This window comes from Salvelinus fontinalis, chromosome 16, assembly GCF_029448725.1.
Source record: "Salvelinus fontinalis isolate EN_2023a chromosome 16, ASM2944872v1, whole genome shotgun sequence".
Lineage (NCBI taxonomy): Eukaryota > Metazoa > Chordata > Actinopteri > Salmoniformes > Salmonidae > Salvelinus > Salvelinus fontinalis.
In genome coordinates this window covers 32,461,739-32,476,216 of record NC_074680.1, presented here as the reverse complement: position 1 = coordinate 32,476,216, position 14,478 = coordinate 32,461,739, and the positions used below count along the sequence as shown (strand labels likewise).

The 14,478-nt window shown below is 48.8% G+C and overlaps 1 pseudogene; it reads right to left on the bottom strand.

The window, feature by feature from the left end:
- Positions 1–14,478, bottom strand: part of LOC129813369 (phospholipase DDHD1-like) — a 62,738-nt pseudogene that overhangs the window by 22,927 nt on the left and 25,333 nt on the right.

Sequence of the window (14,478 nt, the reverse complement as noted above, 5' to 3'; positions counted from 1 at the left end):
AAGAGGCATCTAAACAGCTTCTACCCCCAAACCATAAGACTACTGAACATCTAATCAAATGGATACCGAGACCCATTTGCATTACCCCCCTTTTACACCGCTGCTACTCTGTTGTTATCATCTATGTATAGTCACTTTAATAACTCTACCTACATGTACATATTACCTCAATTACCGACTAACCGGTGCCCCAGCACATTGACTCTGTATCGGTACCCCACTGTATGTAGTCTCGCTACTGTTATTTAACTACTGCTCATTGATGACATGTTACATTTAATTCTTATTTAAAACTGCATTGTTGGTTAGGGGCTCATAAGTAAACATTTCACTGTAAGGTGTATTCAGCGCATGTGACTAATACATTTTGATTTGATTTGCTGAGGTAGTCACCTGGAATACATCAATTAACAGGTGCCTTGCTAAAAGTTCATTTGTGGAATTTATTTATTTATTAATGCGTTTGAGCCAATCAGTTGTGTTGTGACAGGGTAGGGGTGGTATACAGAAGATAGCCCAATTTGGTATAAGATCAAGTCCATATTATGTCAAGAACAGCTCAAATAAGCAATGCGAAACAGTCCATCTGTAAAGGTAGTCAATGTTGTTCTCCTCCTCAAACGAGGAGGAGCATGGATAGGACCAAGATGCGGATTGAGGGAAATAAGGCATCTTTTAATGAAAACAACAAAACAATACACTACAACACTACAAAACAACAAATAAGACTAACCTTCAACTGTCCTGTGAGGACACAGGAACAAACACCCACAAAACACCAGTGAAACCCTGGCTGCCTTTGTATGACTCTCAATTAGAGACAAACAATACACACCTGTCTCTAATTGAGAATCATACCAGGCCGAACACAAAACCCCACATAGAAATACAAACATAGACAAACCCACCCAACTCACGCCCTGACCAACTAAAATGAATACAAAACAAAGGAAAACAGGTCAGGAACGTGACAGAACCCCCCCCCTTAAGGTGCGAACTCCGGGCGCACCAGCACAAAGTCTAGGGGAGGGTCTGGGTGGGCGTCTGTCCACGGTGGCGGCTCTGGCGGTGGACGAGGTCCCCACCCCACCATAATCAATCCCCGCTTCTTTATCCCCCTCCCAATGACCACCCTCCCACTAACCCCACCTAAATGAAGGGGCAGCACCGGGATAAGGGGCAGCACCGGGACAAGGGGCAGCACCGGGACAAGGGGCAGCACCGGGACAAGGGGCAGCACCGGGACAAGGGGCAGCACCGGGACAAGGGGCAGCACCGGGACAAGGGGCAGCATCGGGACAAGGGGCAGCACCGGGACAAGGGGCAGCACCGGGACAAGGGGCAACACCGGGATAAGGAGCAGCACCGGGACAAGGGGCAGCACCGGGACAAGGGGCAGCACCGGGACAAGGGGCAGCACCGGGACAAGGGGCAGCACCGGGACAAGGGGCAGCACCGGGATAAGGGGCAGCACCGGGATAAGGACCAGCACCGGGATAAGGGGCGGCAGGTCCTGGCTGAGGGACTCCGGCAGGTCCTGGCTGAGGGACTCCGGCAGGTCCGGGCTGAGTGGCAGCTCCGGACTGTAGGGCAGCTCCGGACTGTAGGGCAGCTCCGGACTGTACGGCAGCTCCGGACTGTACGGCAGCTCCGGACTGTACGGCAGCTCCGGACTGTACGGCAGCTCCGGACTGTAGGGCAGCTCCGGACTGTCGGACGTCTCTGGCAGCTCCTGACTGGCGGGCGTCTCTGGCGGCTACTGACTGGCGGGCGTCTCTGGCGGCTCCTGACTGGCGGGCGTCTCTGGCGGCTCCTGACTGGCGGGCGTCTCTGGCGGCTCCTGACTGGCGGGCGTCTCTGGCGGCTCCTGACTGGCGGGCGTCTCTGGCGGCTCCTGACTGGCGGGCGTCTCTGGCGGCTCCTGACTGGCGGGCGTCTCTGGCGGCTCCTGACTGGCGGGCGTCTCTGGCGGCTCCTGACTGGCGGGCGTCTCTGGCGGCTCCTGACTGGCGGGCGTCTCTGGCGGCTCCTGACTGGCGGGCGTCTCTGGCGGCTCCTGACTGACGGACGGCTCTGGCGGCTCCTGACAGACGGGCGGCTCTACTGGCTCGGGACAGACGGATGACTCAGACGGCGCTGGGCAGACGGATGGCTCAGACGGCGCTGGGCAGACAGATGGCTCAGACGGCGCTGGGCAGACAGATGGCTCAGACGGCGCTGGGCAGACAGATGGCTCAGACGGCGCTGGGCAGACAGATGGCTCAGACGGCGCTGGGCAGACAGATGGCTCAGACGGCGCTGGGCAGACAGATGGCTCAGACGGCGCTGGGCAGACAGATGGCTCAGACGGCGCTGGGCAGACAGATGGCTCAGACGGCGCTGGGCAGACAGATGGCTCAGACGGCGCTGGGCAGACAGATGGCTCAGACGGCGCTGGGCAGACAGATGGCTCAGACGGCGCTGGGCAGACAGATGGCTCAGACGGCGCTGGGCAGACAGATGGCTCAGACGGCGCTGGGCAGACAGATGGCTCAGACGGCGCTGGGCAGACAGATGGCTCAGACGGCGCTGGGCAGACAGATGGCTCAGACGGAGCTGGGCAGACAGATGGCTCAGACGGAGCTGGGCAGACAGATGGCTCAGACGGAGCTGGGCAGACAGATGGCTCAGACGGAGCTGGGCAGACAGATGGCTCAGACGGAGCTGGGCAGACGGGCCGTTCAGGCACCGCTGGGCAGACGGCAGACTCTGGCCGGCTGAGACGCACTATAGGCCTGGTGCGTGATACCGGAACTGGAGGTACCGGGCTGAGGGCACGCACCTCAGGGCGAGTGCGGGGAACAGGAACAGGGCACACTGGACTCTCGTGGCGCACTCTAGGCCTGGTGCGTGGTACCGGAACTGGAGGTACCGGGCTGAGGGCACGCACCTCAGGGCGAGTGCGGGGAGAAGGAACAGTGCGTCCAGGGCTCTGGAGACGCACAGGAGGCTTGGTGCGTGGTGCCGGAACTGGAGGCACTGGGCTGGAGACACGCACCATAGGGAGAGTACGTGGAGGAGGAACAGGGCTCTGGAGATGGACTGGAAGCCTGGTGCGTGGTGTAGGCACTGGTGGTACTGAGCTGGGGTGGGAAGGTGGTGCCGGATATACCGGACCGTGAAGGAGGACACGTGCTCTTGAGCACCGAGCCTCCCCAACCTTACCAGGTTGAATGGACCCCGTAGCCCTGCCAGTGCGGCGAGGTGGAATAGCCCGCACTGGGCTATGCAGGCGAACCGGGGACACCACCTGTAAGGCTGGTGCCATGTACGCCGGCCCGAGGAGACGTACTGGAGGCCAGATACGTTGGGCCGGCTTCATGGCATCCGGCTCGATGCCCAACCTAGCCCTCCCAGTGCGGCAAGGTGGAATAGCCCGCACTGGGCTAAGCACGCGTACTGGGGACACCGTGCGCTTCACCGCATAACACGGTGTCTGACCAGTACGACGCCCTCTTACTCCACGGCAAGCCCGGGGAGTTGGCTCAGGTATCCAACCCGGCTTCGCCACACTCCCCTTTAGCCCCCCCCCCAAGAAATTCTTGGGTGAGCCTCTCGGGCTTCCAGCCTCTCATACGTGCTGCCTCCTCAATCCACCGCTCCTGGGCTGTGGCTGCCTTCTTCACCTCCCGAGAGCGGCGATTCTCTCCAACCCTTCCCCAGGGTCCTTTTCCGTCCATGATCTCCCAAGACCATTCCTCCTGTGTCCAGTGCCTTAGTTCTTTCTCTCTCTCCTCAATCCGCTTGGTCCTGTTGTGGTGGGTGTTTCTGTAAAGGCAGTCAATGTTGTTCTCCTCCTCAAACGAGGAGGAGCATGGATAGGACCAAGATGCGGATTGAGGGAAATAAGCCATCTTTTAATGAAAACAGCAAACAAGACACTACAAAACAACAAATGAGACTAACCTTCAACTGTCCTGTGAGGACACAGGAACAAACACCCACAAAACACCAGTGAAACCCTGGCTGCCTTTGTATGACTCTCAATTAGAGACAAACAATACACACCTGTCTCTAATTGAGAATCATACCAGGCCGAACACAAAACCCCACATAGAAATACAAACATAGACAAACCCACCCAACTCACGCCCTGACCAACTAAAATGAATACAAAACAAAGGAAAACAGGTCAGGAACGTGACACCATCATTAAGACATGGTCAGTCAATCCTGTAAATATCAAGAACTTTGAAAGTTTCTTCAAGTGCAGTCGCAAAAAACATTAAGCGCTATGATGAAACTGGCTCTCATGAGGACCACCACAGGAAAGGAAGACCCAGAGTTACCTCTACTGCAGAGGATAAGTTCATTAGAGTGACCAGCCTCAGAAATTGCAGGCCAAATAAATGCTTCAGAGTTCAAGTAAAAGACACATCTCAACATCAACTGTTCAGAGGTGACTGTGTGAATCAGGCCTTCATGGTCGAATTGCTGCAAAGTCGTCCCTAATAAAAGGACACCCATAAGAAGAAGAGACTTGCTTGGGCCAAAAAACACAAGCAATGGAAATTAGAACGGTGGAAATGTGTCCTTTGGTCTGGAGTCCAATTTGGAGATTGTTGGTTCCAACCGCCATGTCTTTGTGAGATGAGGTGTGGGTGAACGGATGATCTCTGCATGTGTATTTTCCACAGTAAAGCACGGAGGAGGAGGTGTTATGGTGCTTTGCTGGTGACATGGTCTGAGATTTATTTAGAATTCAAGGCACATTTAACCAGCATGGCTACCACAGCATTCTGCAGTGACACACCATCCCATCTGGTTTGTGCTTAGTGGGACTATCATTTGTTTTTCTACAGGACACTGACCCAACACACCACCAGGTTATGTAAGGGCTATTTTACCAAGAAGGAGAGTGCTGGAGTGCTGCATCAGATGACGTGGCCTCCACAATCCCCCCGACCTCAACCAAACTGAGATGGTTTGGGATGAGTCGGACCACAGAGTGAAGGAAAAGCAGCCATCAGGTGCTCAGCATGTGGTAACTCCTTCAAGACTGTTGGAAAAGCATTCCAGGTGGAGCTGGATGAGAGAATGCCAAGAGTGTGCAAAGCTGTCATCAAGATAAAGGGTGGCTACTTTGAAGACTCAAATATAAAATATACTTTGATTTGTTTAACACTTTTTTGTTTACTAAATTCAGCAAAAAAAGAAAAGTCCTCTCACTGTCAACTGCGTTTATTTTCAGCAAACTTAACATGTGTAAATATTTGTATGAACATAAGATTCAACATCTGAGACATAAACTGAACAAGTTCCACAGACATGTGACCAACAGAAATTGAACAATATGTCCCTGAACAAAGGGGGGGGGGTCAAAATCAAAAGTAACAGTCAGTATCTGGGGTGGCCACCAGCTGCATTAAGTACTGCAGTGCATCTCCTCCTCATGGACTGTACCAGATTTGCCCGTTCTTGCTGTAAGATGTTACCCCACTTTTCCACCAAGGCCCTAGCCCTCACCCTCCGATCCAACAGGTCCCAGACGTGCTCAATGGAATTGAGATCCGGGCTCTTTGCTGGCCATGGCAGAACACTGACAGTCCTGTCTTGCAGGAAATCACGCACAGAACGAGCAGTATGGCTGGTGGCATTATCATGCTGGAGGGTCATGTCAGGATGAGCCTGCAGGCAGGGTACCACATGAGGGAAGAGGATGTATTCCCTGTAACGCATAGCGTTGAGATTGCCTGCAATGACAACAAGCTCAGTCCGATGATGCTGTGACACATCACCCCAGACCATGACGGACCCTCCACCTCCAAATCGATCCCGCTCTAGAGTACAGGCCTCGGTGTAACGCTCATTCCTTCGACGATAACCGCGAATCCGATCATCACCCCTGGTGAGACAAACCCGCGACTCGTCAGTGAAGAGCACTTTTTGCCAGTCCTGTCTGGTCCAGCGACGGTGGGTTTGTGCCCATAGGCGGCGTTGTTGCCGGTGATGTCGGTGAGGACCTGCCTTACAACAGAGCCTGCCTACAAGCCCTCAGTCCAGCCTCTCTCAGCCTATTGCGGACAGCCCTGAGCACTGATGGAGGGATTGTGCGTTCCTGGTGTAACTCGGGCAGTTGTTGTTGCCATCCTGTACCTGTCCCGCAGGTGTGATGTTCGGATGTTCTGATCCTGTGCAGGTGGTGTTACACGTGGTCTGCCACTGTGAGGACAATCAGCTGTCCGTCCTGTTTCCCTGTAGCGCTGTCTTAGGCGTCTCACAGTATGGACATTACAATTTATTGCCCTGGCCACATCTGCAGCATGCCTAAGGCACGTTCACTCAGATGAGCAGGGACCCTGGGCATCTTTCTTTTGGTGTTTTTCAGAGTCAGTAGTAGTTTTCATAACTGTGACCTTAATTGCCTACCGTCTGTAAGCTGTTAGTGTCTCAACAACCTTTCCACAGATGCATGTTCATTATTTGATTATGGTTAATTGAAAAAGCATGGGAAACAGTGTTGAAACCCTTCACAATGAAGATCTGTGAGGTTATTTGGATTTTTACGAATTATCTTTGAAAGACAGGGTCCTGAAAAAGGGACGTTTCTTTTTTTTGACTTTACATGAATCCATATACATTTTAATGAGGCTATAACTTAACAAAATGTGGAAAAAGTCAAGGGGTCTGAATACTTTCTGAATGCACTGGATCTGGAAAGTATTTAGACCACTTGACTTTTCCCGGGGACAGACAGAGACAGAGACACACACACACACACACACGAGTGCACTCACATGCCAGTGTTCTTGACGATGTGCCCCGTGTCCATCATCTGTCCAATGCCGTGGACCACGAAGACAATGTGTGTGGTCTGGAAAATGGTCAGGAAAATCAGAGGCTCCCAACAGTAGGTGATTGCACATTGTCCAGATTTTTCACAACAAACGCTTGTTTGTTGATGAATGTTTCCCTAATTGCCTTGAATCATAATTACCTTGATTTAAGGAAAGCCTCAAATCATAATAAACGTTCCATTTCACCCCCTGCCACAATGAATTGACAGAACATATACTAGGCATAGATGGTGATGAACATCGTAGATCATCCTATATTTGAAAGGAACATTGGGGTGACAGTTTACGTGGGGCAGTAGGTGACTCTAGGCCTCCCACTGTGTGTGTGGCCCTGTACAGAGCTTTCCTTGCTAACACTGCTCTACACACTAAGCCAATGGGTTTTTCTGCTTGCCATCTGGCCAGCACAGCACTAAGGTTATTTCCAGCGACCGTGGGTTTGTGTGTTATTCAGAGAAGGTTGAGGTAACTCCTGCCAGACTCCTGCCACCTCTTAATCTTCACCAACTTTGGATGGAAATATGGAGCTTCTCCAATCCGGTCTCATCTCCACAAGTGGCCGAGGAGGTTGTGTCTAGCTAGGAGTTTACTGGTATTGGGGTGGGGGGGGTGTAACAGAAGAGTGGTCAGTCAGCAGTGACCTCTAACCTTTGGAGAAGCCCAGTTTCTGGGTGACGGTGCGGGCGATCTTGGAGGCGGTGGTATTGCTGTAGAGGTAGACCTCGTCCACGTGGGTACGACTCAACTTCAGACTATGGACAGCTGCAGAGGGAGGGAGGGCAGAATAGTGGAAGGAAAGAGGGAGGATTGGGGAAAGGAGGGAATGATGGAGGAACGAGAGAGAGGTAGGAAGGGATGGAGAAAGAGGGAAGCATGTGAGGAAGAGGGAATGAGAAGAGAGAGCAAGCAGAAAAAGGAGGTGGGGAAAGATGAACGAATAACGGGGGAGAGAGAAAATACACTCATCAAAACGGTGATTACAAACTCCTAATTTTGCATTCAACTCAACAAGGAGAAAGTTTGGTCTAGTCTAGCGGTCGATCAAATAAAGACTAGTGAGTTGGTCTGCAGAGAGTTACTAGAGAACCAGAAAACAACATATTGAAGAAGCACACAGGTTCACAGAGTCTGCATATTTAAACTATTACCCGCCCATGAGGCTTGAGTGTCATTGACTGTGTACAATAGACAATGTGAGATACTACAGTACCACACAAGTCCCCAGTGGGGCTCCATGGTAGGCCCAATCTCCGATGTGGACGGGCTACACTGAGGCTGTGCAGAACATATCCTTGACAGAGGACTATATTAGATTCCGGCCTTGTTATCGTAGTGGGCACACAACAACAGGGCAAGTAAGAGTGGAAATATGGCATTTATAGTCTAAACAGGGGGAGCGGAATTGGAAACGGTTAGCTGAAAACAAGAAAGATGAACTAAACCAGTTGACTGGGGTGAGCCGGTTACATTGAGGTTTGAATGACACTTCAGACAATGTACAGTGCGTGAAGAGGTGACCGGTTATTTTGACACACCAGTCACAGGACCGAACCCTGTGGCGCTCACAGCCAATCAGGAGGGATTAGAAGGGCAGTGTTAAAGAGTCCAAGGCAAAGGGATTCAAAGGAGAGGTGGACATTAGGGGGACTTTCCCAGTGACCTGTACTTGTGTAGGCCTCATCCTTGATGTGTCCTCTACGGGAAGAGAAAGACAGAGAAAGATGATAAAAAGAGCAAGAGAAATGTGAGACATCAAAGCTTCCTCTGTTTGAATTTCTTCTGTGACTGCTGCCTTTACATTGTGTCAGGCTGGGAAGGCGAGAGAAAGAGGGAAAGAAAAAGAGAAAGACAGAGAGAGAAATAAAGAGACAGAGAGAGACACAGACAGAGTGTGAATGACGAGGGGGGCCACTTAGCATGAGTGTCACGCCGGTATCACTGCCTCTCCAGAGCGTTCGCTTCCTCAGATCTTGTCCAGATAGCTCGTTAGTGCTCAGCAAACACTTAGCAGGTGTTCAGCAAACTCAACTAATGCACAGTCGTGCGATCTACAGAGCAGGGGTGACCGAAGCCTGAAATCACCTCTTCTTCCTCTTCTCCATCCTCCATCCGTGGTGAGGACTGAGGAACAGTCATGGGTACTCCAGATGATCAGTTTCCATTCAGGGCCACTCCTGATGAGGGGAAAGTGATTCAGATCCAAAATTACAATGGAATGACAAGCAGAGGCTCAGGAGTTAACCAATGAAGAAGCTGTGTTATAGGTAGTAGTTTCCAGGTAACCCATCAGGGATAAGAGAGGAGGGATGTGTAGAAGGGATGAAACTGAATCCCAAACAAGCATCTTTTGACAAAGTAAAAAGAAAAATCAATCCAGTCGATGGTCACGAGAATCGATTGCATTGGAAAACCTGAGGGTAAAGATATTTCAGCATTGCAAAACTTTGCACCAGGTTAGAGTAGCACATTTTCATTTGAAATCACTTGGAATAACAAGCATGCTTCACAACAAGTATCACACCAAGGTTGGGAGCAATTCCACTTTCTAATTTATATGGAATTGACAAACGTGGTGGCGGCGGCGGGCGGCAGGGATATAATGATCTGGGGTGTACAGTAGGGAAAGACAGAACCTTACCACTTAGCCTGCACCTACTGAGTCCATTGTAAAACAGGATGTTTTAGGAGGCAGGAGGTACTCAGTAGTACCCATTAGCCAGCCATCATATAAATAAGTCATGGCTGACTGGATGGGGAATGGAAAAGGTGCTCATGTTGCCAAATGAGATGGGAAATGAGAATGACTGAGCCTCCTAGAGGCCACATCCTGTTTTACAATGCAGCCCAGACCAGGGTAAAGCACACCAGACGATCTAGCAGTCAAACACAGAGGGGTTAACAAGTTTACATGGGAGGCTTCCCAACTACGCCCCGGAGAGCCAGGGAGGGAGAGGGAAAAGAAGAGTTGTATATAGATTTAGTGTCACGATCGTCTTCTGGTGAAAGAGTGGACCAAGTCGCAGCGTGATATGAATACATCTTCCCTTTTATTTATAACGAAGATGAACACGAAACGAAACACTTTTACAAACTATACAAAACAACCGTGAAGCTACAAAACGAAAGTGCACACACACGCTACTAACATTTAGACATAGACAATTACCCACGAAAACCTACTGTCTATGGCTGCCTTAAATATGGCTCCCAATCAGAGACAATGAATGACAGCTGTCTCTGATTGAGAACCATTCAGGCAACCATAGACTTGCCTAGACAACTATACAAAAACCCAACCCCATACACTCAACAAAACCCCCTATACAATACAACCACCCAAGACGAGACAAATACATACAAAACATCCCCCCTGTCACACCCTGACCTAACCAAAATATTACAGAAACAAAGAATACTAAGGCCAGAGTGTGACATTTAGAGACAGTGTGAGAGACCAACAGCTAGAACTAGAGTGAGAGAGAATGACAGCCTGTTTGTACCCGAGGTAGGGAATTATGCCACTAAACTAGGGCAAAAGTGGTGTTAAAATGGTGCTATTGTTAGGATGCTACTCTACTCTCAGCACTGTACTGTCTACTTTAATTGGCATGGGAGAGTTACAGTTTGACAATATTATGCACATGGCCTAACTATGGCCTGCCAAACATCTTAGCTATGTTCCTAGCCTTGTAGAGCCACATAGGGAGTACACTACTCTGTGTTAGTTCACTACGGTTGCGTTCATTAGGAACAAAAATAGCAGAGAACATTTTGTGCCAACTGAATGCAACCCATGTCTTTCCAGGTTACCGGACTGTAACTTACTGCATGTGGATACTGGGGCTAGTTTAACTGAACTCTGCAGACAGTTCAGAGACTCTTATTGCCAGCGATAGAGGAGCAGTTATTCCATCCATTAAGGCAATGTTGGACCTTAGAGTGCAGACTGCAGTCTATGGGGCCCCAATGGCCACTCTGTTGACTCTAAATTAGAGTTTTGTTCATTGTCTGTGATCACACCGCTACAGGGAAGGAGAGGCGGAGAAGGGGAGAGGAGAGACAGCCTATTAAGCTCAGATCCATAGTTTTCCTATGTGGATTTAGAGAGCCTAGAAGGATGTTACTAGCTATCTGACGCTCCACCTACTTAGCTCTACCTCCACTAACAGACAGACCGGAGCAAGATCCTCCTATAGTCCAAAAAGCAGCTGCAGCAGTAACTGTGACAAACTCTGCGTCACAGAAAGGGTGAATTCTAGCGACTAAGCCCAGTTTAAAGTAAAGGAGTGAGGAGGAGTCTAATCTAGATCCAATTCTTCTAGAGCCGGTTGGGATGTCTAACTGGGCTTTGAACACAGATCTAGTTCAATGGAAACCTAAGATCTAGAGGGAGGATGGAGTATAGCAGATATGTAGGAGATCATGTAGGAGATAGAAAAGGCTGGCGTTACAGTACCTGAGCAGCGCTTGCAACATTTAGTTGTAGCATTCGGCTGATATCCACTCCATTTGAAAAGAAAGGGGAGCTAGAAAGGGGGCAGGTGGGAGAGAACTAACAACCAAGAGACAGTGAGTGATGGACATGACGATGGTGTTTTGTCAGGAAGGGCTACCAACTGCCATCACTGTGACACTGGGGGCATTTGTCAAGCAGCGCTGCTATCAGGTAACCACGCTGGGTTTTGTGCGTACAATACATTAGCTGTTGGGTTAGCAGCTAAAAATGTTTTTAATTAGGAAATATTTTAGAACCAAATAGCCTAACCATTAATACATTTTTTGTTGAATTTCATTAGCTTGGTTCAACTGATAGGCAAAGTTGTTCATTTGAATAAAACCTGTTCTTACTGTATGTCTACACATAGTTCTTCATTGTTGTGACATAATTAACATGGCAATATTCGCTGTTAGACACAATCTTGAGCTGAAAGTGACCATTGAAACCCAACTGCAGCGCTACTTGACACATGCCAGAGTGTAACGTTCGTCGTCAGAATGAGACCAAAGCGCAGCATGGAAAGTGTTCATAATTTAAAACACTCAAACAAAAGGAGAAAACGAAAGCGCACAGTTCTGTCAGGGAAACAACCTATACAGAAAACAACACCCCACAAAGCCCAAATGGAAAATGACAACTTATATATAATCCCCAACCACACACACACGGCAAAACAACAAAGAAATAGAAAACATAGATTTTCCCACCCGAATCACAACCTGACCTAACCAAACACAGAGAAGATGGGGTAACACTTGAAGCATACTCAACATGTACAAACTTTATTATTGTTTTACTGTCTTCTGGCTACTCAGTGTGGACTACATTACAATGGGCTGTAATGAACAGATATGTTTTTAAATCTTTTATACAAAACAGAGAATTACTGTTTGCCTTATACCAAATGGCTGGTCAATGGAGGCTACGTGAAAATGATATACAACATAACATATTAAGAGTGATACAGGGATATATTGTCATACAGTACTTTTAGCTAGCTCTCCAACATTCATTTTTGTATTCATTAGGGATCCCCATTAGCTGTTGCCATGGCAGTAGCTACACATTAAGGCACTTACATTACACATAAAACAGTACATCATAACATTATTACACCACTGCGCATCTACAAAAGAAAATGTATAGTACCGCCACACAACAATATTACAATGTACATGTGTGTAAGTATGCATGTCTGTACCCTGGTGTCTCTTCACAGTGCCCGCTGTTCCATAAGATGTTTATTTTTATATTTTTATCTGATTCTACCTTGCATCGGCTACCTGATGTGGAATAGAGTTCCATGTAGTCATGGCTCTATGTAGCACTGTGCGCCTCCCATAGTCTGTTCTGGACTTGGGGACTGTGAAGAGACCTCGGGTGGCATGTCTTGTGGGGTATCTTGTCAGACAGGTCAGGTATAAATTGCAAAACAACTTTCTTACATCAACTTTAAAGTATGCACCTGATTTTTGGGGGGAGAGTTAAAGGAAAAAGCCAGACTTAACAGCTTAATTATCCCAAAGTGAGTGGGCTTCCTACAGAGAGCAGTTTCTTAGAACTAGCCTGTCTTACAGCTTTCTTTTTCCTTTGCTCATGTTTTCCCCCAAAAAACAGATTCTCTTCCATGCGGACTGAGGAGCTAAATTATTTAAGTGTCAGAAAGACTTCAGGGAAGGATATCCATTACTCAGAAAAAAGAATAGAAACATTTCTGAGAACCCTAAAGGAAGTTGCCCTCTAATATTTACTAAACGGAAAGCAACGGCTCTCTCCCTCTCCCACACACACTGGCCATAAAGTAACTCCTCATCTCTCTCTCTCTCTCTCTCTCTCTCTCTCTCTCTCTCTCTCTCTCTCTCTCTCTCTCTCTCTCTCTCTCTCTCTCTCTCTCTCTCTCTCTCTCTCTCTCTCTCTCTCTCTCTCTCTCTCTCTCTCTCTCTCTCTCTCTCTCTCTCTCTCTCTCTCTCTCTCTCTCTCTCTCTCTCTCACGCGCTCTCTCACACAACACTCAGTAAACCAACTCTGCTCCCTCTCTCACACACACTCCTTTCCCTAACATTACATACGTTGATTTCCCACACAATAACAACCTGACGACTGCTACCAAGTAGCCAGGGTTTCATCCAGAGACATGTCCTCCCGTTAGACCAGTGTGTCAGACTTGCTGTCATCATATAGCCTGTCCGTAATCAGGGGATAGCCCCGAGAGTCAGTCCTGACCAGTGCAGTGACAAGGACATTGGGACTCAGTCCGAAACCCGTTCTAAAAGCACCAGTCACCCCTGTCACGCTGATTCATATCACATGACCTAGGCCTCGGCCTCACCCTGCAGCAGAGTTCTGTTTGTGGACCCTACTTTTGGAAGGGAGTAAGCTGCCTGAGCTGCCTGAGCTGGAGGCTGGGTTTGTGTTTAAGGACAGTTAGTCAACACAAGGGTGTTCATATTAAACCTGAGCTGGGAGCTCAGCTGGTCATAAAGGTATGCTGCTGTGCTGTGAAGGCTTTCATATTTCACAATTACTCACAGCTATAAATAGGTCAATCAAGACTACCCAGATGCAAGCAAGTTGTCAAGGGTGAGTTGTGTTTGGGTAATAGAAAGACTTCAGAATGTCAGTGTATTAGAATATAATATAGTCTCAAGCAGTCAAGCAGGATACCTATGGATACAGATAGGGTATTGAGAATATAGGGCTATAATTATTCCATTTGAGCAAAATTTAGGACAGAGAGATCAGAGTTGCAAATGACAGCAGTGCTTTCCTCAGCTGGGGGGTGGGGTGGGGGCTGCTGATTGGGCCATTGTCAGGACAGGTAGGGAGAGAGGAATAGAGAGAGCGAGCACTGTACTACCATATGGCCACCCATATGTCCACCCACCTGAGGGTCTGGTGACAGACACATGAATCAGCTGCTCCATCTGGGACCACATCAATACAACAGTTTCACAATAGGCTTTATATCCTGCTTATGATTAATACTAACACAGCATTAATACGTCTGACTTATTTTCTGAACTGAAGATGGCTTGCGTGCCCTATCAGAGGCTATGCTTGGGTTCAGGGGTTCAATGCTGTACATTTCTGGATGTTGACAGTTGCAGATGATATGACAGTGCTACGAAGTACAAGAGATTGCAT